We start from the raw sequence: 21,045 nt of genomic DNA on the forward strand, positions 1-21,045 counted from the left end.
GGCATTTATACTGGAAATATGCAGGAGCCATTGATTTGATAGGTAGTTTTAGTTGTGTTTTAAATGAGTTTGTATTCTGGATATATTTCAGTGGTAGTGGAAGGTGGTTCCATAGTTCACATACACTATTTGATGATTTTAAAATTTGAAGTTTATTTCGCTGTTTGTATGCAATATTATGCTCTGTAAGTAGCCAAGATGAACAAGCAGTTCAAAGACAAAATAAGTAAGCATCTGTACATATAATTAGCAAGGGTCAACTGCTTAATTGGAGGTTTATGCTGACACAAATAGTAAAAAATAAAAATTGAGGTGGAGATATTAACAATCTCACAGGGTCTTCTGAGTATGATTGGATTGCTCGATTAGATGAAGTTAGCTCTCCTGGGGCTGACTGGCCATTCTAGTTTGAAACATATACTGATGCATAAGGACTGAGACACTGATTACGGATAATCTGATAAATAATATATTCTCAAGAAATAAGCTAAGTGCTTCTTGCTATTAAAAATGAGAGCATGGCAAGAATGGCAGACAACTGATCAAGGGGAAAACAGAAAATATGCTCTGGCAGCATTCACTTAAATTTGAAAGGCAACAGAACTCTAACCTTCTCGGATTTCCTACTTTTTTAGGAAAACTCCATTAGAGGTAGTCTATATATAAATTTAAAATATGCTTCCATTAGGTGTTCTATAAACAGATATAAGAAGCATATCATGTCATATAGGACATGGAAAAAAGTGTCTTAAAAGAACTCTGGCCTTCTGGCCTGACATTGCAGCCGTTACTGAATCATTATTAATGCATTTATTTACTTATTTATTTATTGTATTTATTAATTTACATGTGTTGATTACGGGAATCCAGTTGGGAAATCCCTTTTCAATGCAGACCCAGGAGGAAAAAGACTTCCAGTCAATGATAAGAAAATACAATTCAATAAAATATACAAATCATATGATAGAAATAAAATCTGCATGTTCTGGCATAGACACAAGACTAGGCATACAAAGAAAAAAATTAGTAATTTGTCAAAGGGAAAAGACTAACATAGATAGCAAGTCTAAACATTAGGTCATTGATGACTTATTATCAGAAACAGACACCTTTCACTGTCAGTCCCAAGGGCCAGTGCCATAAATATTATTATGTTCTCTAATTATCAATGATTTACAGTAGAATGATTATCCTTAAACCTACCCGTCTGTGTAGGCAATATTATCTTGACAGACAAAACAGTCACCCTACAACAAAAATTATAATTAGACTTTACAACACTGAGTACATGGACCCATAAAGATAAACTATGCATCCATACTAATAAATCCACTGGACTGCTACTTGCCACCCTTTAGAAGTTTGTGACCATTGGTCATTTATAACTTTATAGCTTCATAAGCAAGTTCTAGGCAATTGGTCTGAAGATCATTATAATCCTAGAAAAAAAAAAACTCCTATTCAAAAAACCTTCTGCCTCAAGGAAGGCAAGTTAAGATAGACCAAGAAAGAATTTGAGGCCATCCACCAGTTATCTAGGATCACTTTGCTATTCTGCTTGGAATGTAGTGAAAGTTTGTTCTGAAGGTGATTGATATATTGACTCAATCATGCCAGCATACCTTATTTATCTGTTGATAAAAGTTTAGTTTCTTTAATTGGGTATTTAAGGTACAATTTATTCTGCAAATGAACAGAAGGTCAAAGAGAGTTGGATCTTTCATGGCTGAAAAGCCTAGACACTGATCTCCACAGAGGAGTCTATAAATAGGACTCAGTATAGAGACTGGTCTGCCAGTCTGTTCGGATAACTAATATTATTGAGGCCACTTATCTTTTTAGTTATGAGTCTTTGAGAACTCTCAAGCTGAATGATATGTTTAGAAAAATGCATACAAAAAGGTGCATTATATTCAGTAATGGGTCTGATGAGGTATGAGTAAAGTGAAATAAAACTTCTTTGGATCTAGTGGAGATCCCACTGAAAACTAAAACAGCTAGACAGAAGGCTTTTTGAACTACTGCAGATAGTGATGGCCAAACTATAAAAATATCAGTAAGAGTGCCTAGATCCTTTACAACAGTGTTTGACTCGAGGGATGTGCCACCTATATGGTACGTGAAAGTGTTTTGTTTATCCAAATGATCTAAGCTATATTTTTTCCCCTCTTAGTTTGAGACCATTTTCTTTGCATCAGTTGTTAAAATGGTTTAACTCACATTGGAACAATTCTGTGTCAGTGGAAGACTGAATAACAACACCCAACTTACAGTTGTCTTCAAAATTAGATAAAAGGCCAGGAGTACTGACCTAAAGGTCTGTGAAATACATGCTGAATAAGAGAAATTTATGCCAAAACTTAGCCATGAGGTACATCAGTGGTAGCTTTTTTGTTTTCAGCTGTTGCACCGACTACTCTAACTATGAATTTGGTCAGACAACCAGTTAGCTATGCACTGCACAACATAAGGATTTATATTCAGATTTACCAGTCTGTCAATAATACCCATATGGGGAATAGTGCCAAAGGCCTTGGCCAAGTCCTAATATGCTGTATGTACTGCATAACCCTTTTCTACTGCTTTGTTTAAATTTTCAAAGAAATTAATGACAATAAAGAGGCAGTACCATCCCTTGACAGAGTCAAATTGATGAGGGTCCAGGGTTAAGACATTTTCAACATTCAGATTAATGTGGTCTGAGATAATATTTTCCATTGATTTACACATGGGACCACAGAGACTCCTGGGTCTATAATTAACAAGGTCCATGGATGAGCCACTATTATATGATAGCATTACAATGTCTGTTTTCGTGGCTTCAGGAATGGTGCCAGTCTAGAAGCCTAGATTAAAGAAATTAATGAATTGTTTCAGATAGAGCATATTTGGCACTGATAATCAGGCAACTTGATATATTATCAGGGTCTATGGATGAAGTGTTCTGAGCTTTTGAGAGGTTTGACAGAACTTGCTCTGTGTTAATTAAAAGGGGGAAGCTGGAATTTTAAAATCTGTAGAACAGCTATAACAGTGAGTGGAGTAAAGTTTGCACTAAATTTGTCAGCTGATTTCTTTTGAGGAAGAGTGTGCAGTAATTGTCTGAACTAGCTCCGAACATTGTTGGGTGTTAATTCTTTACCTGACATACATGAAGAAATATTTATAATAATTTATGTTTTACTGGCTATTTTAAGTTCATACTCAGCTTTGAGCTTTCTAATGGTTCCCTTGAGCTCTTTACTAGTTTGCATAAGTGTGTTCTTAAAGTAGATAGGTAGAATGAGACTTTTTATAAGCATTGAGTAATTTCTTTCTTTTCATTTTATGTATTTAAAGTGACTATTCCACCAAAAGGGGTTGTTTTAAATTTCTTATCATATTTCATACAGATAGGGATTGCCTTACCAAGACAACTACTTAAGCAGGAGTAAAAGTCAGAAGCATAGGCAGCAGCTTTAACAATGGGATCCATCTGAGGAGGATAACAGCGGAATGTATTTAGAATGTTAAGTAACTGAAGAAGGTCTGCTTTTGAGAAGTCTCTAAGCACAGAGGTAATTACAGGGAAAGCACCACCAGTTTTAAAGAAAAGAGTCACTAATTTATGGTCTGATTTAGCAAGGCAGGATGATACACACATGGAAGCCATATTTGTAAGGACTAAATCAAGAATATTGGGGTCCCCCAGTAGGATGTGAACCAGTTGCAAAAAAAGAGTTATCATTTATAATGTACAAAAGCAGCACTATTCAAAGAAAGTCCGGATGACAACCAGGCTCCAGATAAACGTTTATTGCACAAAGAATTAATGCTTAACTTTTTCACCATGTTTTCATCTTCATCAGTTAATCAATCAGTTAAAACCCTGCCATTTATGTAGAATAAATCATCCAATCAAACCCTTAAATTCAATTAGCAATTAAGATCAATCAAAAGTAAACAATATTTTCATAAGTTAAAAAACATTTTTATAAGTAAAGCCAGTCATAATTATTTGTAACAAACCAAATACAAAATTAAAAAAAAAACAATCTTTAATAATCAAGTTAAAACCTAAAAGTTATAATTAAAAAGCTAATATTTACTTAAATTACATTTACAGCAATTCCTTCATGTAGTTGACAAAACCCATGTTATAAATATAAATGACAATGAAGAAGCGGGTAATGTTTCACCTCATAATACAATACAAAAACAGTTTTTTTTGATTCATAATTATTCAGTAACCCACTCATTTTACATATAACCATGTAGGTGTTGTCACTGTTACATTTTGGAAAATTAAAAAAGCGTTTAAAATATAATTGAAATGTGACCAAATCCAGAACCCTACAATCACAGAATGCCAGTTTTGTATAGAGCTCACAGATTGCCATTTTTTTATATATATAATGCTACCAATGTGCACCACCCTATACATACCCTCAAATAAAGGTGAAAATAAAAAATGCACAAAAAAGTGACCTAATAGATGTTTATTATACTAAAGCTTTGCTGCTCTCATTTTCAAGACTAGAGCTAAGCTAATGTTTTCAGACCTAAATGAAAATTTGGGTTCCTATTGCGTAGTCAAAGTTTTACAACTTCGAACATGATATGGTCAAAACCATTTGTTCAAAGTTGTAAAACTTCGACTATGTTAAAAAAAAAAGAAAAAAAATTACCTGACTGTTGTAAGCAAGGGGGCAAGCCCCCCTGCACCCCCCCCACACCACCCGCTCTTTAAAAATACCAACTCTGAGACCGCACTACAATGCAGTACGGTGCAGAAAAGAATGATTTCCCTTTACTACACTGTAGTGCAATCTCAGAATTGGTATATTTAAAGAGCGGGGGATGTGGGGGTGCAGGGGGTCAAGTCCCCCTGCTTAAAACCATTAGGAAACTTTTTTCTTTTTTTTTTATTGTCGAAGTTTTACAACTTCGGACATATGGGTTCAACCATATGCTGTCCGAAGTTGTAAAACTTTGAGAATGTAACAGGACCCTGAAAAATTTTATTATAACTTCCAGGAGTTCAAATTTGGTGTCCCAATGAATATGTCATGAAGTGGTGATATCCTTGGCAAATACTGATGCACCCTCAAAATTGCCAGTGGGTCTAAATACATAATTGGCACACTACCCAGGAACACAGAAAGTGCTTTCTTTACAATTAAATCATGCTTGTGTAACTAAACAGATATGAATTTGTTCAAGTTGCAGGACTTCCTTATGTTCTGGCAATATTTTGATTAGACTCCTGGCACTGAGTAGATTCATATTAACGTGCTCGAAATTAGAAAGTACGAGGTTAGAATGTCCATCATAACATTTGTTAAAAAGATACTGTGAAGACTGGTAGAGATGGGTGAAGGCTGCCAGCCTAGTCAAATAGAATATGGCACATAATTCTGTCATTTGTAAATATGAATGTTGAATTACAGGCTTGTTTTCTTAAATGAAAGAATATGCTGTGAAATGTTGAACTGAAAACAATGTAGCAGCATTCCCCTCTGCTGTAAAGAAAGCTAAGTCAAGCATTTCTTGCCTGTCCTTTGAAATTGAAATTATTTCATGACTGTCCTTGATGGTTAAAATTCGGTTCCGGCCGGGCTAGATGAAGGCTTCCTGCCTATTGTTTTAAGGCTAAAGCTGATGACCAGAATTTACATATGGAATGTCCTTTATTGCCCTGGTTTCTGCCTAGGTATAAAATAATGTAAATGCAGTTTCTGTCAGCCTGGGAACACCAGGAAAGTGTAAAAAAAATGATGTAATGGGAATCAGGACTGCAATAACAATTTAAACAGAGAGACTCAGAAGGCATTGAGCATTTTTGTCTTGATCATCCAACTCACAGCACTGTCTTGCTCATATGTAAGCTATCTTAGACTTGTGGTTTCTTTTAGAAATAGTTAGGAACTAGAAAGACTAGACTAAGAGTTTTTTGCTGTGATGTCAGAAGTGTACTACTGATTTATTTTAAGTATTTCTGTGTGATCTCTGAACTCTTGGCTAGCACTGTGTAGTAGAAAGTATTGTCTTGTGGTTTTAATTATTTACTATTAAATATTTTAAAACCTTTTAACTGTGGCTGGTTTTGTGTAGAGATAAGTTAAGCTCTTAAGAGTACTTGCATGCCTTTGACAAAACTGTACAAAGCCACTCTAATAGCTTTAGCCCTGGGCTGTACTACCAATTGGATAATAATATTGCACAGTAATAACTGGGCACCCTTTTAAAGGCCTTTGAGCAGTTGATAAATATTAGTGGGTGGTGGCAGCTGGTACTACCATATAGTCTGGGAAAAAGGGGCCCAGCTGGAGAACCTGTGCCAGCCTTCCCCAGGAGTGTCTATGTGGTTGTATACACTCTTATCTCAAAGTGCATGTGTGTATGTGTGTCAGCTACTTGGGCAGGGACACGAAGCACTGGTTGAACAGAGAGGGTGCTATAGGTTTTAGCTTGCCCACTAGGCTGAGATCTGGACCCTATAGCTGTGCCAGTGGGGAGTCTTATTAGGGACCTGGAGAGCAAGGGAGCAACCAGCCCCAGACTGAATGTGATGTCTGTGTGCTCTTAAGGGAAATTGCACTTTGCTGTGTGCATTTGTTATCCTTTCTTCCTATATGAGATGCCCTCTCTGGTGTTAATGGTGAGGATTGTGGCTCCTTGATTGCTGGGCCAGGGCACAGGCATCACAGATACTATGGAGACAGTAAAGGCTTTCTCTGAAATGCAAAGTCCTTGTTAAGAGAGGTACAGACCATCCCTGGAAAAGCAGGAAGGCTTGTCAAATATCTCAAACCAAGCTGACACACACTGGATCCCTCTAGAATGACACCAGCTACAGTGCCAATTATTAAAATCAATTAGCTTGTCTTTGAATCATGGCTTCTTTCTGAGTGATAGCAAATTATCACTGAAGACCAGTATCTTTCCTGCCTCATGCACACAGGTAGCACACTCAGTCATATCCTTCTGCATGCCTCTTCTGCATATCCTTCTATATATCCCTTTTGGAATGGTCATTCACCCCATGTGGACCACTATCAGGTTCTAATCTTATTTTTCAGGATAAGGGAGGATCTAAGAGCATTTTTAATATCCCAAATCCTGGTTCCAGAAAAACAGCTAACTTTCATGCTATTCTTAACCAGCATGGTGAGGTGATGTCTACATACCTAACATTAGAGTCACCTATTATTGAGATTAGATGCAGTCTCAATGGTCCATAAGAGCTAGGAGTCTGCACCCTTGTGATTCTTAGATGTATGTGTGTTGGAGGTGGGTGTAAAGGATAAAGATGGGTGTATTGCTGTGTGAATTAATGTCTAAGGTTTCCTAGTCTTTAGCCTGGGAGACTTAGGCAGTGTTCTCTTAACAACCTCAGCATAACTTATTTCAGTGGAAGTGCTCTGCACTATGTGTGTATTTGTGTTGTACTTAAAAATCTGTTCTGAGGTAAAATGGTAGCCTCTAAATTAAGAAAATACGTATACCATTCACATGCTGAATCACTGTGATGTAACAGTAATGAGTTTTCTGTAAGCAATAGGTAGATTTGCTCTTAGCTACTGTACAATGGTACCTCCTATACTGAGCCAACAGATATTGCCAGTATACTGGCTGACAGATTCAGTGCCAACTTTACCGCTCCCCCTCCAAAGGACTAGTCACAATACCAGTAGATTGCCAGGCACCCATTATTACTGCTGCACAGGTTAAAACAGCACTGTCCAAGGCCAATAATACAGCTTCTATGGGACCTGACAATATCCCTGGCTGTGTTCTACATGAACTGCAGAGTGAACTGGCACCTCACCTGTGTTCCCTGTTCATTCACAGCCTCACCTCAGACTTTGTCCTTACTGAATAGAACACTGCTGCAGTCATCCCTCTCCACAAAGGAGGAGCGACTACAAACCCTGGGAACTATCGCCCCATTAGCCTAACAAGTCTGATATGCACAGCTATGGAACGCATCATCATGGGCCTAATAAACAAGGATATAGGGAATCTCCAAACTCTGGATCCCACACACTTAATTTTCGTGAAGGGTAGATCATGCCTGCTCAATTTGGTCGACTCCTTTGAGTCAGTCACCAGAGCTGTGGATGAAGGCAAGGTGGTTCATACAGCCTACCTTGATCTGGTCAAGGCGTTTGATACCATTTCCCATTCAGGAATCATAAAAAAACTCACTAAGCTAGGCATCAACCTCTATATCACTAGGTGGGTTGCAAACTGGCTCACAGATAGAACCCACAATGTGAAAGTAGCTGACTCCAAGTCAGACTGCTGACCAGTCATGAGTGGAGTCCCACAAGGTTCGGTCCTGGGTCCTCTCCTGTTTGGTATGTACTTCTCTGAAGTCCAGGCCAACATGAAAGAACTCTGGCTGACAAAGTTTGCAGATGATTGCAAGTTGGGAGGTATTATTAACTCCCCAAGTGATGTTGGCATCCTACGTAAAGGCCTCACTGAGACCAACGACTGGTGTCAGAACCATGGCCTTAAGCGCAATGCCAAAAAATGTGTCATCATCCTCTTTGGGAAAAATCTATTTCCCATGAATTACCACATCAATGGTAGTCCAGTGAACACAGAAGGCATTATAAGAGATCTGGGAACACAGGTTGACAGCAACCTCTCTTTTGACCACCACATTGCCACTGTGGTCAGAAAGCCCTTCTGTGTGGCACATCTTATTAAAAAGGGTTTTGCATCCAGGAAAAAAGAGGTCATTGTCTCCCTCTACTCTTCCCTCATTAGGCCAGTCATCGAGTACAATGCCCCATTTGGCATGTACCTCACTAGACACTTGCAACAACTGGAGAGGCCACAAAAGTACCTCACAAAGAGGATCATAGGTCTTAAACACTTGTTCTATATGGACAGACTCAAAAAACTCCAACTATTCACTGTCTCATATCGCCAACTTAGAGGTGATGTCTGCCTGACTTACAAAGCCATGTCTGACACAGCTCTGTTAGAAATGCTACGTCTAAAGAAATCCCAATCACTCCGCGCCACACACTCCAGAGACCTCAATGTCATTACCACAATCAACAGAATGTGCTGGAGGGACAGGTTCATAACCCAGAGACTGCCCATGCTATGGAATAGACTTCCCATACATGTCAAACAGAGCACCTCACTGACCCTCTTCAAGAGAAATCTTGATGAGTGGATGGGAAATATAAAATTCACCCCAGGGATCACTCCAGTGGCTCTACTCGACAGAGGCACTGGGAACTAAGGTCGGGTGGCACAATGCCAGTGTAATCCTATGGGCTAGGCTTGTAAAGGCTCCAGGGCCATTAGCCTAGTACACATCTATGAACCTATGAACCTAAGCATAAGGCAGTTATTATATTGTCTCAAAATGCCTAGTGCTATTAGTCTGGCTTTAGAAGGGGCAAAAGGTGTCTACAATTCCTTACTGATCTAAGCACTATAAGAAGTACAACAAAAAGGAGAGGTTAATAATTTGCTCTTGGAAAAATAAGAAGGGGGAATAATTGACTGGATTGGAAAAAATGTGATACTATGGGATGTGACTAAAGGATAAAAAATATGAGATGTGACTGCTATAGTAGTGACAAGTGCACACATACAACACTCAGTGTGAATTAACAAGAATTTCTATTCATAAAGTTATAGAAAATATTCAAAGAACTAAGACAACATGGGAAAGGAGACAGGAGAGTTTACCAATAGGGATGACTGCAGGGCACAGAGTTGCAATATATGGTCAAACTATAATCTCATCTATAACCTAAATAAGCTGTGGACAGAACTATCTACATTTGCCCATTCATGGAATCAATTGCATCTCTCTTTACCTGTTAGGATCAATGCATTAAAAATTAAGTTTTCTTTCAAATTATTTCATATTTTAGGCATATTCTTTTTCCTGTGTTGAACTGGTGGCTATCCAAAATCCAGAAATTAGTAGTTACTTTCATTTGGAGTTCAGGTAGACATAACATTTATTATACCATTTTATTTTTCCTATCTGTTAAGGGGAGCGGTGTTAGGATTTCCAGATGCTAAGAAATATGTGGTGGCTTTTTCTCTACAATTCTTTTTTTTTTGTTATGGCATTGCAACCAACTACACTACTATGGGATCAGTAAAGCTCATACAATAGCAGCCCCTACTCAGTAGTCCTTTTATGGTATGCACAGAAATGGAGAGCCAGACTGCACAGATGACATTGTTAGAATTCAGTCAGGTGGCTATTATATTTTAAGTAGGGTCTATAATAACCCAGTTTTGGAGTTGTTAAATGCTTCCCATGGAAGAATCCCCTATTTCAGATTGGTGGCCATTCTGTATACTGGACATATCGGCAAGACAGAGGGATAGTCACAATTGTCAAGCTATTATAAACATTCAGCTTAGGTGTTACTTTAGCTACATTTGATCATCTATTTATAATCTACCATCCTCTGATCACTGGAAATATTTTCATTTCAGGCATGCCTTCCTCATTTATAAGTTTAAGATGGTAGTGGAGTTAGTTACTGTTGTTTTCTGTATGCAAGATTCTTTGATCTTTCATTCAAATATGACTAGATAATCTCACTTTAATCAGAGCATCAGCATTATACCACTGGTCAGTCCAATCTTAGTTTAAGTTACCAGTAGATATGCTTTCATGTACTGGCAAGTACACTAAGGGGGTGAACATACCTGAACCCTCAAGACATCAACACTCATTGAAAGTTATTCAGCATTTTCCACTCCCACTAGATGACCAGATAAAATTTTATATGATGGTTATTGACCACCAGCAAAAAGTGAAGCCTTGGGTTATATCTCCAATAGTCAATGATTTCAACCCTCAGCAGGTAACCTTCATAAAGTATGTTTACATCCCATGGTGTACTCCTTATGGGCCTTTGCAGTTTTGCTGCTTGAACAGGTGACAGAAAAGGAATGTCCAGCATCTGTAAAGAAATGGCTAACCCTTCAATCAAACAAGTTTCAGGCATTACCCTCAGCAATAAAACACTTCCGTACCTATTCAGCTGTCATAAGGAAGTTCATAGCTTAAAGGAAGAGAAGAACAACTTCATTTTCACGGAAAATAATTTGTAAGCATATTATTTGATATGCAGACTTAATGCTGAATTGTTGTTATCTAAACTTTTTAGTAACAGGCCTATGTATACTGGTGCTTTCAGAAGTCGAAGTGTATTTTCATGGAGGAAATCGCAGTCTCTTGTCTCTGATTATTCATATATGCTTATTAACTGACTTGCAGCAAAATCTGACATTATATATAGTTTGCCTGCTCACTTTAAATAGTGGCTACCTATTGAAATGTCAGCACTTGAAATGTCGATGCTGAAAAGCCAAAATAAAAAAAGACCAAAAACACAACAGAAGAACAAATTTAGAAAAATCACTCTTCTCCTTAAAACCTTTTTTTTTGGCAGGGTTTGCTTCTGTTTTGAATTGATGGTCTGCCATAAAAAAAAATTAGGATGATTGCAATTAGAGGTATAGAAAGTAGGCAAGAGGGTGCTAGAATTTACTGGAGGAAATCAGCAAAAAAACTAAGGTATATGGAGCAAATAAGTATGAGGGAAAAATAAAGTGAGATGACATTTAGCAGAATTTTGGACTGCAGGTTTCAGATTGACATTTCTTACCAGGGATTGCTAGTGTAGACGCAATTAGGCATATCGGAGTGCTAATTTGAAAACCATCTCTGCTAGTTTTGGTGAGACCATCCTCTGGGCCTTTGTGCAGCTTAGCTTAACTTAGTTGTGTCGATGATAGAACTGGCTGTTTAAATAGGGATGATAGTGTGTATAAAATGTTGCATGGTAACTACAAGAATCAATCAGATAAGGTTAGAAGAGATTAGGACAAAATAATAGAAAGGCAATTTACAAACATCACCGTAAAGATACTTGTAAGGCTCTCCATTATGCAAAAAAGTCCAGAAGGTTTTAGATTTTTGCATGGAAATTTTTGCATGTGTATACCTGGATTAGACTTTAGAAGATTTCTCCTCAGGTAAATAACAAATGTTGGAGGTGCAATGCAGAAGAGAGAGGTAACTGTGAACATGTTTTTGGGGAGAGAAAAAAGTTGGCAAATTTTAAAAATTCCCTACATAGCAGTTTGTCAGACATTTTGGGAGAACAAATAGTTGTAATTAAGGAAGTGACTCTTTTCATTTGGGATATCAGATATACATTGTCCAAGTATAGTAAGGCCTTACTAAGCTTAGTGCTGCTTAATTGGCTGACAAAAAACAATTACTAGAAAATTAAAGTCAAACTCTAAATCATCTCTAACTGAAGTACTAAATATTGAAAAGAGTAGATGTTTCCCAGTGAGATGGCCAATTTTCTTCTGGTCAGTATAAATTCCACCTCAGGTCTCCTCTGAAGAGAAGTCATTACCCTAATGGGATTAACCAGGTCAACAAAGCATGAATAAATAAATAAAACAAATAGCTGATTATAGAAACTCAATCAGAGGAATATGGAGTTTTATGGCCAAATTTAAATTGTGTTACAGCAAGTAATGGTTAAATTTGAAGCAATGTACCTCAGGTAGTGAGGCACAATGATGACTTTCACTTTGGCTAGGAACAAAGTGAGCTATCCTATTGTAGGTTTACCCTTGTTTATGATGGAGGGATGGTGATAGAGCTGTCAGAATTTGGTGGCATATAATAAGACAGTAAGTGTGCATGCATTGGCAATAGAGATACAGGAGGTGGGAATGTGAAAAGGTTTGGTTGCCTCTATAGTTTGGCAAGTTTGGAATTTGTTCTGGAGGAGAGATATATCAAATTTCATTTCATTATCAATGATACAGCACAAAGGTTTAGTGTAGGTTACTTCTTTGATAGGGAAATGGTCAAGGCAAGTTATGTTAAAGCATTGTATGTACTGGTTTTCAAATAGATTAAGGCTAACCTTGACAGTGACACAGTATATTAGTAGGCAGTAAAAAGGAAGAAAAGCATAGATTTAGTGTTCGTAGTATTGGTGTGAAGTCTCTTGTTGTTAATACAGAGTTGTAAGGACTGAAAGCTGTTTTGTAATTTTATATTGACTGTAGATGAGATACATTCAGACAGGAAAAATATAGACCTTGAGGAAAATTTAGATGAGTTAGCAACTGAAAATTGATGTGATTCTACCTAAACAACTCATTTTCTGTGGGATAAGTAGCTGGTGAACATCTAAATCACACTAGGAATGAAGTATAGGACATTAAGAAATTTTGTTTGGCACATTGAGTTAAATGTTATTGATAAGTCAAGGAACCAAGCTACAGCATGAATGCTACTATTGAGTTTGGTGGAGGTATAATCTACAGCACTTACAAGGGCAGCATCTGTGCCCTGCTATGGCATGAACTATGTTGTGTAACTGGCATTAAGCTTTTATTGATGAGATATTGTAGAACTTACTGATAGATGCATTTCTTTAGTATTTAGGAGAGTGGCGAGAAGTTTGCAAGTGGTCAAAAAATTATTAAAGGAAGTGATTGTAACCCTTTATGCAGAAGCATAGCCAGTGCCTTCTTTGAGGTGTATGCAACATAGTCTTCTCTGAGACACCTGCTAATTAGAAAAGAAACAGGAAAAGTTATTAACTTTGTTTCTAATTTTTAGGAATTTGGTCAGAAAGTTATCCAAAGCCTGGGAGTCAGTCTTAATAACCCTCATATATTTATAGGTGGTATACACAGTAACTGTGAGTTAGGTAAATGGCAAATATGACTATATTTGGGGATGTAACATTTTGTGCTACTTTGTGACATGGGCTAGGTGTACTGGACAACATCATGAAATAAATGATGGTCATCTGATGGTCTGGAAGGTAAGGAAGATGAGGAGTGCTGTTATAAGCCAGATGGAACAGATGAGTCATCATTTTTTGGAATCAGCTGCCTGTACTCTCTCCTGCTTAAGGTAAAAAGCCTTTTTAGATGCTAAGATTGCATCTTTCATGATGTTCCCTGCCAGTCTAAACTTAATAAGTTAATTTTCCTGGTCTTGTGGCATATAGTTAACAGGTGGTCCCCAGTGGTCTACAGACATTTTTACTCGGGGGGGGGGGGGTAATCCAGGGGAGATTTGTAGACTTTTGCATACAGGGGAAATATTATTATGGTTTGAGGGGAAAGTAGAGTTACAATAGTTAGCATAACAATGGCAAGGAAAGTTTGTGCTTAAGCAAGAATATTTAAGAAATATAGCAAGATGGGATGAAAGTAACAGATAAATTCAGAAATGTTGGCAGGGAGAAGAGCTTAGAAGTCTTTGAATAAGCAATAAGAGCATTTCAGAAAACCTAAAACATTTTAAAAATGTCAGAAGGTTTGAATGAAAAAAGAGTTGCAAGCTTAATGGCTGCAATGCAGTACAGAAATGTAAATACAGAAATGTCAAGGTATACAAAAGAACAAAATATTATACTCACTGAAAGTTAATTTGAATGAAAACTCTTAAGAAAGAAAACTCTCTTCAAAGACAGATCCAAAGTTTCATAGTTTCTAGGATTACTATGTGAAGGTCAAAGGTCATCAGTGCACAGGCTCCATAATCAGGGAATAAACGAGACCTATATCTAATGAGTTCTTAAATAATTTCAGGGAGTTACTTTGTCTTATTTGTATGGAAAAAAAGGCTATTGAAAAGGGAAAAATGAGCAAGTAAAGAAACCCTGTCACCAAATGTTAAGATTATGCAGTGTGTTTGGGACTTCACTTATTAGTCTGCTTGCTGTTTAGATGAGACACTCTTCAGGGCCTTTGTGCAGTTTGACTTTCTGTTGCATCCATCTGCTGGAGGTTCTATCCAGGGTATCTGCTAAGAGAAGGCTATAGAAAGTATACTGAATGCAACATGGTTCATATCACCTCAGAAAGCTGCCTGGGATTACTGATATCTTTTTTTTTTGCTTCTGGTGAAATAAGGAACAAGGTATCTTTGTTTCCTAGCTGTATGCAGCTGTGTTGTTAATGCTACTTCTCAGGAGTCAACTTACGATTAGTGTTAGTGTTTTGCTTCTGGTGAGAAAAGGAGCAAAGGATCATTGTTCCCAGCTAAATGCAGCTGTATTAAGACCAACTCTGTCTTCACTACCAGACAGACAGTACTTCTGGTAATCATCTCCAGACCTCATAGGCAATAATCAGCTCCAAACCTCATAGTCACAACTCTCCCTTCAGCCCATATTAGTAAGCAGCTGGAACAATGAACTTGCACTTCTCAACTGTCTTTGAAGCCATTTTGGTTGAAATAGGCATCTGAAAAAATTTAGCAATTGTCTCATGTTTACTGACAACCACCAATAACGTAAAATGAAACTGAGTGAGAGGTGTAGTTATATAATGTTATTGGAGGCAAAGCCCTCACGACAAATAACATACATTTTGTCAGAGAGCAGCACACTAAAGCAATGCCACACAGCTCATACCAAATCCATATAACTGCATATAATGAAGCTCTTGAAAGTAACTTACCTAAACCATAAAGATTTTCTAAATGTAACCTAAGAAGTAAGTACCTTTGGCAAGCTCAAGAACAGACAATACAGACAGCACCTACCAGGAAATGGGTCTATATTACCAGATCGGACATAAAGGTTATCGAATACCTATATATCGAACTGGAAATACTGAAAGCAAAAAAAAACACGAATGGCTGATTTAACGCGGGGAAAAATTCCCTTGGCCGTTATGCGGATTTTGCCCTTTTGTCCAATGTAGAGCGATCTCTGAGTTGTTATATTTAATTAGGGGGAGTTATGGGTGTGTTAAAAGCTTTTTTTCTTTTACAGCCAAGGGAATTCTTTCTCTGCATTAAATTGTCTGTTCCCTGTTTTCTGCTTTCGGTATTACCAGTTCAATGTTTAGGTATTCGATAACCTAAACGTTTGATCTGGTAATATAGACTCAATGAAACATACATCAAAGAGTCACACTGACGCATTTCAAAAGGCAATAAAGCAAATATCTACACATTTCCATATCCTAGTCATAGATGACTCCATAGGGAGAAACACTGATGCACCCTTCACCAGGCTGTCCAAGCAGAGGGTAACTGTCAGTTGCCTATCAGATACCAGGATACATCAGATCATGCATGCACACACTCAAGTTCTTGCATAACAAATACTCATATGGCACAGTCATACTGTACATGGGTGCAAATGGCATGAGACATATCTCACTTGACTATGTGAAGAGAGACAAGATGGAGATCTCAGAACATGTGTCTGAGGCAGGCACGGACCTAGCCTTTATCAGCATTTTACTATCATTAAGAATGATGTCACAATATAAACAAAAAATTATTGATGTCAACAACTGGCTTAACTTCTGGTGTCATTCTAAGGGGGTACAATATATATCAGTCTGGTAGGTGATGGCAGACAGTCCTAATTGCTTTGTCAGGAATGGCCTACACCTAACCTTAAAAGGATTTTGTATATTTGCTATAAAACTTTTGCACCCTGTAGTTCTTTTTCTGCAATGTCAGTCTTCCAAAGCTTCCAACATAACAAAACAGAATCTGGATAACATAACTATATTGCTCAGTGCTATTAGTCTTAAGAAAAAAATCCACTTCCTACAAACACTTCTTGCCCCCTTGAAGACCTTGATATATGCATTATCACAGAGACCTAGTTCAGTGATGTTGACAGCATTACATCAGTGTATGGTTTTAATGCCTACCACATGTTCAAGCCCACTACATTAGATACAGGAACTAAAGGTGGCAGTGTATGCATATTTTGAAATAAATTTCACTTCTAGACTCATTAGACAAGTTAACAACCTGGAAAGATTCCATATCCAACTTATTGTTAACAAACCCCCTTATCATATTATAGCTAACTATAGGACTTTATGTCCCCTTCAGCCCATAACTCATACCCAACTAGTATGAAGTCTATATGCATTAAGCCAAACACCATTCACCTAGGAGACTTCAACTACCCCTCTATTAACTGGGAGATCTATGCATTCTGAAACATCTATGCCTAGACATTTCTGGACTTCATCAATACAAACTTTCTGGACAAATTTGTCAGCACTCCAGCCAGGAGAAATAAAATCCTGGACTTGGTCATTAACAATATGGGTCCTCTTTGCTCTCCACCAACTGTAACTTCCTCCCTGGTCAAACTGGACCACACATCAGTCATGTTCACTTTATGACTGAAGTCAGAAGCATGTGTCAATACCTCAGTATTCAGACATTACAGGAAGGCATCGATGATTTGGCTAAATTCCAAAGCCTCTTTTATCTTGATGGCCACACTGCTTATGTGCAGTCCTGTACTGTCAAATTCTATGCACATATACATAGATGCAAAGATCCATCAGTCCCACACAGAAGTAAATACAGCACCAAATTTAAAACAAACCCCTGTGGTGGAACCCTAATATAGACAGGCTCTATAATAAAAGAAAAAAGTAATTGCATGCAAAAATAAATTTTAATCTCAAGATACCAATAACACTCTTGCAAAACTGACAAGGAACTCCAGACCCTGATCAAATCAACCAAAGCCAGATATCAGGTAAAAGTAGCCAGCAATGTGAAGAATAATCATAAAGTATTTTTTAACTGTGTTTGAAAACTCAGAAACAATGCCCAGCACTGCACAGAGCTAATAATAGGGTATATCACATATTCAGACCCAGAAGACATAGCTAATATACTAGCAGATAATTTAGTTTAAAGTTTACCCCCTCACCCTATATCCCAGATTATGTATCTGCATCTACACCCCTCTCAAATCTCCCAAGAAAAAAGTCCTCAAGACAGTATCCAAGGCTAAGAACACTAATCATATGGGGTTGAATAACATACTGGGCTGCTAACTTTTTAACCTGAAATATGACTTGTCAGACCACCTACAGAATATTCAATCTCAGCCCCCCAAATCGGCCTTTTGCTGGATAAATGGAGGACAGCAACTGTAATCCCCTTGCACAAAGATGAGGTGTCCATAGACTCAGGTAATTATAAACACACAGGCATCACCAGCTCCATCTATAGGGTCTAGAAAGGGTCATTATAGAATTTATATGCAACGACAAAGGTAACTCCCAAACTCTCAGCCAAAGCCAGCTTGGATTCAACAAGGTTAGCTACTGCCTTCTTAACTTGGTTGATTTATTTAAGAAGGTTACTGAAGCAATGGATGAGACAAATAAGTACACACCACATACCTAGACTTCACAAAGGTATTCAACACCATTCCACACGAGTATTGCAGATAAACACTCCCAGCTAAATGTAAATCCTTATGTATCTCATTGGATAGCAAATGACTCACAAACCAAATCCAGGAAATTAGGGTGGGTAGCTCAACCTCTTTCAAAAGAAAAACATTTGAGTTCCAGGCTTCACATTCTTCAGTAAGTGCATGCTAATGCAAAAGCTGCTATTCTAGCAACTTTCTAGCTTTATAATAGGAATAATTAAAATCAGTCCCTGTTTGTGGGTCTTTGTCCACCCATTATTTATGGCTTTGTCCAGATTTCTTGCATTACAAGCCTGAGAGATATGCTTATATTTGCCCTATGCCTCTCCCTCATAACTCACAAACTATCACAGTCTGTGAATATTGCCTGAAGTCTGTAGGTCTGTATTATTAAAAAAAATGCTTATTAGTTAGTGTAGTGGGTAAATGCAGTTTTTTCCTGTGTCGAGGGTGCAGGGCTTTAAGCCTATTCTCCCCTCTGTTCATCTTTAGATTTTTTCCAATTTTATGCTATTTTACAGTACTCTGTGGTGTCTAGTGCTGCTACAGGGGACTAATACCCCATCCATGAAGTGGGAGGGTGCAGGGCTTGAATAAAGGGCATCCCTGGTGATTAAGGTTCCCCTGACACACATCATCTTTATTTTTTAAACACATTTAAGGGATGATATAAAGAGTATTCCTGGTGTCCAGCATTTCCCTGACCCTTAATGTCATTAAGACATTTATTTATTTATTTATATTTGTTTACCAGGAAATTCCAAGTGGACACAGGTCCTTTTTCAGCGGAGGCCCGGGGAGAAAAGCTCTACAGAACAATAAATGAGCACCAGATTACATGAAGAACAATTGAATATACATACAATAGCAAATAATACATACTGCAGCAAACATTAGCTATACATACAATATGAAATACAGTAATGAACAGATATACCAATATCTAGCTAAAGGCTAGGAATAAAGGTAGGATGTATATACAGATAGTACTAAGCTCAAACGGATACTGTTCTAAACTCATATACCTAAATCTTACATACAAATATTGCACTAAACTCAAACAGATATAAAGCAGATGCTCCACATGAAGATGGAACAAGCTAGAAGGGCTAATGGGATGGAAGGGGAAGATAGAGGAGTAAGAGAGGAGAGTGAGTGAGTAGTATGCGTGGTAGTGAGAGGAAACTAAGTGCAAGTCAGTTGGATATGTATTTGGAGTTGAGATGAAGTGAGGTAGTTAAGCATGTTATAACAGGTCTGAGAGATTTAGTGAGGAGAGAAGGGGAGGGTAAAGGGTGAACCAAAGCCTGCAGAGGAAGGAATGGTGTAAGGCAGGGTGGCTAGGGGAGGGGAGAGGAAAGGGAGGTAAAAGGAGGGTTACTAGTCGGGATTGGTGCATGGGCATAACCACAGACTTTTTAAGTGAGTTTTTAGAGCAGTCTTGAAGTGATTGCAAGAAGGTAGTGTGATTATGGGGGTGGGGGGAATTGTTCCAAAATCTGTATATGACCATGATATTTAGTAATAACAGTAGTAATCCAAGGTGGCTAGTGTTTGCCTGACCCATGTCTTGTTTAAGTGCTGTTAAGGTATGAGAGTAAACAGTCTTCCCCAGAGTCTAGTGTTCTAACCTACAATACCTTTTGTTTTCCAAGTGCCTTTCAGGCATGATATTAAAGAGATATCCCTGATGGGTGGTGTTCTCCTGACCCACATCTTGTGTAAGTGCCTTTACTGCATGATTTTAAAGAGATAAACCTCCTGGCTAGTGTCCCCCTGACCACTGTTTCAATGTTTGGAGGAATGACAGACCCCCCCACAACACACCCAACACATGCATGTGGGTACACACTCACACACACACACACACACACACACACACACACACACACACACACACACACACACACACACACACACACACACACACACACACACACACACACACAAACAAGGCATTTGCAACAGTATTCATTTCATTGGTCTACCACAGCAGGTAGAAGGCTTGGGGCTATTGTAGTTCATCAGAAGAGACTTAGCCAAAGACTCTAAAACACATCCTATAATTGAGCATGCACATTGCATTATATCTAGACACAAAATGCTCAACAATCCCAGACACTTTATTATATTTAGATTATAATGATCATGGGGCCATTTTGCATAAAGCTCAAGCATTGGGAAACAACTTCAAATGGGCAGGACACAAGGTACAGGCTCCTCTGACTACAATATCACATTGTATCCAAAAAGGAAGGCCTTACCACCATATTTATGGTAATGTTGGGAGATGGGATATCAAGTCTAGCTAAGGTAGTCTGCAACTCTGGTCTTCATCAAAGGGATCTTGCATGCTACCTTCCATGAGATGATGAAGGTGGACTCTTTTTTTTTCCCAAACAGCATGCGGGATCAATTAAGTCATATGCAGAAAAAGTGAGATGTTCTACCCTTATGTACCAAAATCCTAATTAGTGAGATGGTAGCATTCAAGAGGGCAAATCTGGCATCAAAGCAATGGTTGGTTGGAGGAAGGTATTTTTTGCCTAGGTTGCCTGTCGGTATCTGACTTGCAGCTTTCGAACAGTAGGTATCTCAGACTTGATGTACTTGAATTATTTTTTTTTAATAAAGCTTGTTAATAGTTAATGACCTGTTCAGTGGCTAACTCTACATGTATATGGGGAGAACCTGTCATGGTGTCTAGCTGGACTCCGGACAATTGATTTGGGTTTTCACTCTGCTGACCCATGTGACCAGGATAAAAGTGTGGTCAACAGAAAGTAAACCAAAA

At 38.1% G+C, this 21,045-nt stretch overlaps 1 pseudogene; it reads left to right on the plus strand.

The window, feature by feature from the left end:
• Positions 1-21,045, plus strand: part of LOC122792771 — a 143,092-nt pseudogene that overhangs the window by 103,421 nt on the left and 18,626 nt on the right.

The sequence above is a fragment of the Protopterus annectens genome, chromosome 2.part0 (assembly GCF_019279795.1).
Source record: "Protopterus annectens isolate FY-2018-M chromosome 2.part0, PAN1.0, whole genome shotgun sequence".
Lineage (NCBI taxonomy): Eukaryota > Metazoa > Chordata > Ceratodontiformes > Protopteridae > Protopterus > Protopterus annectens.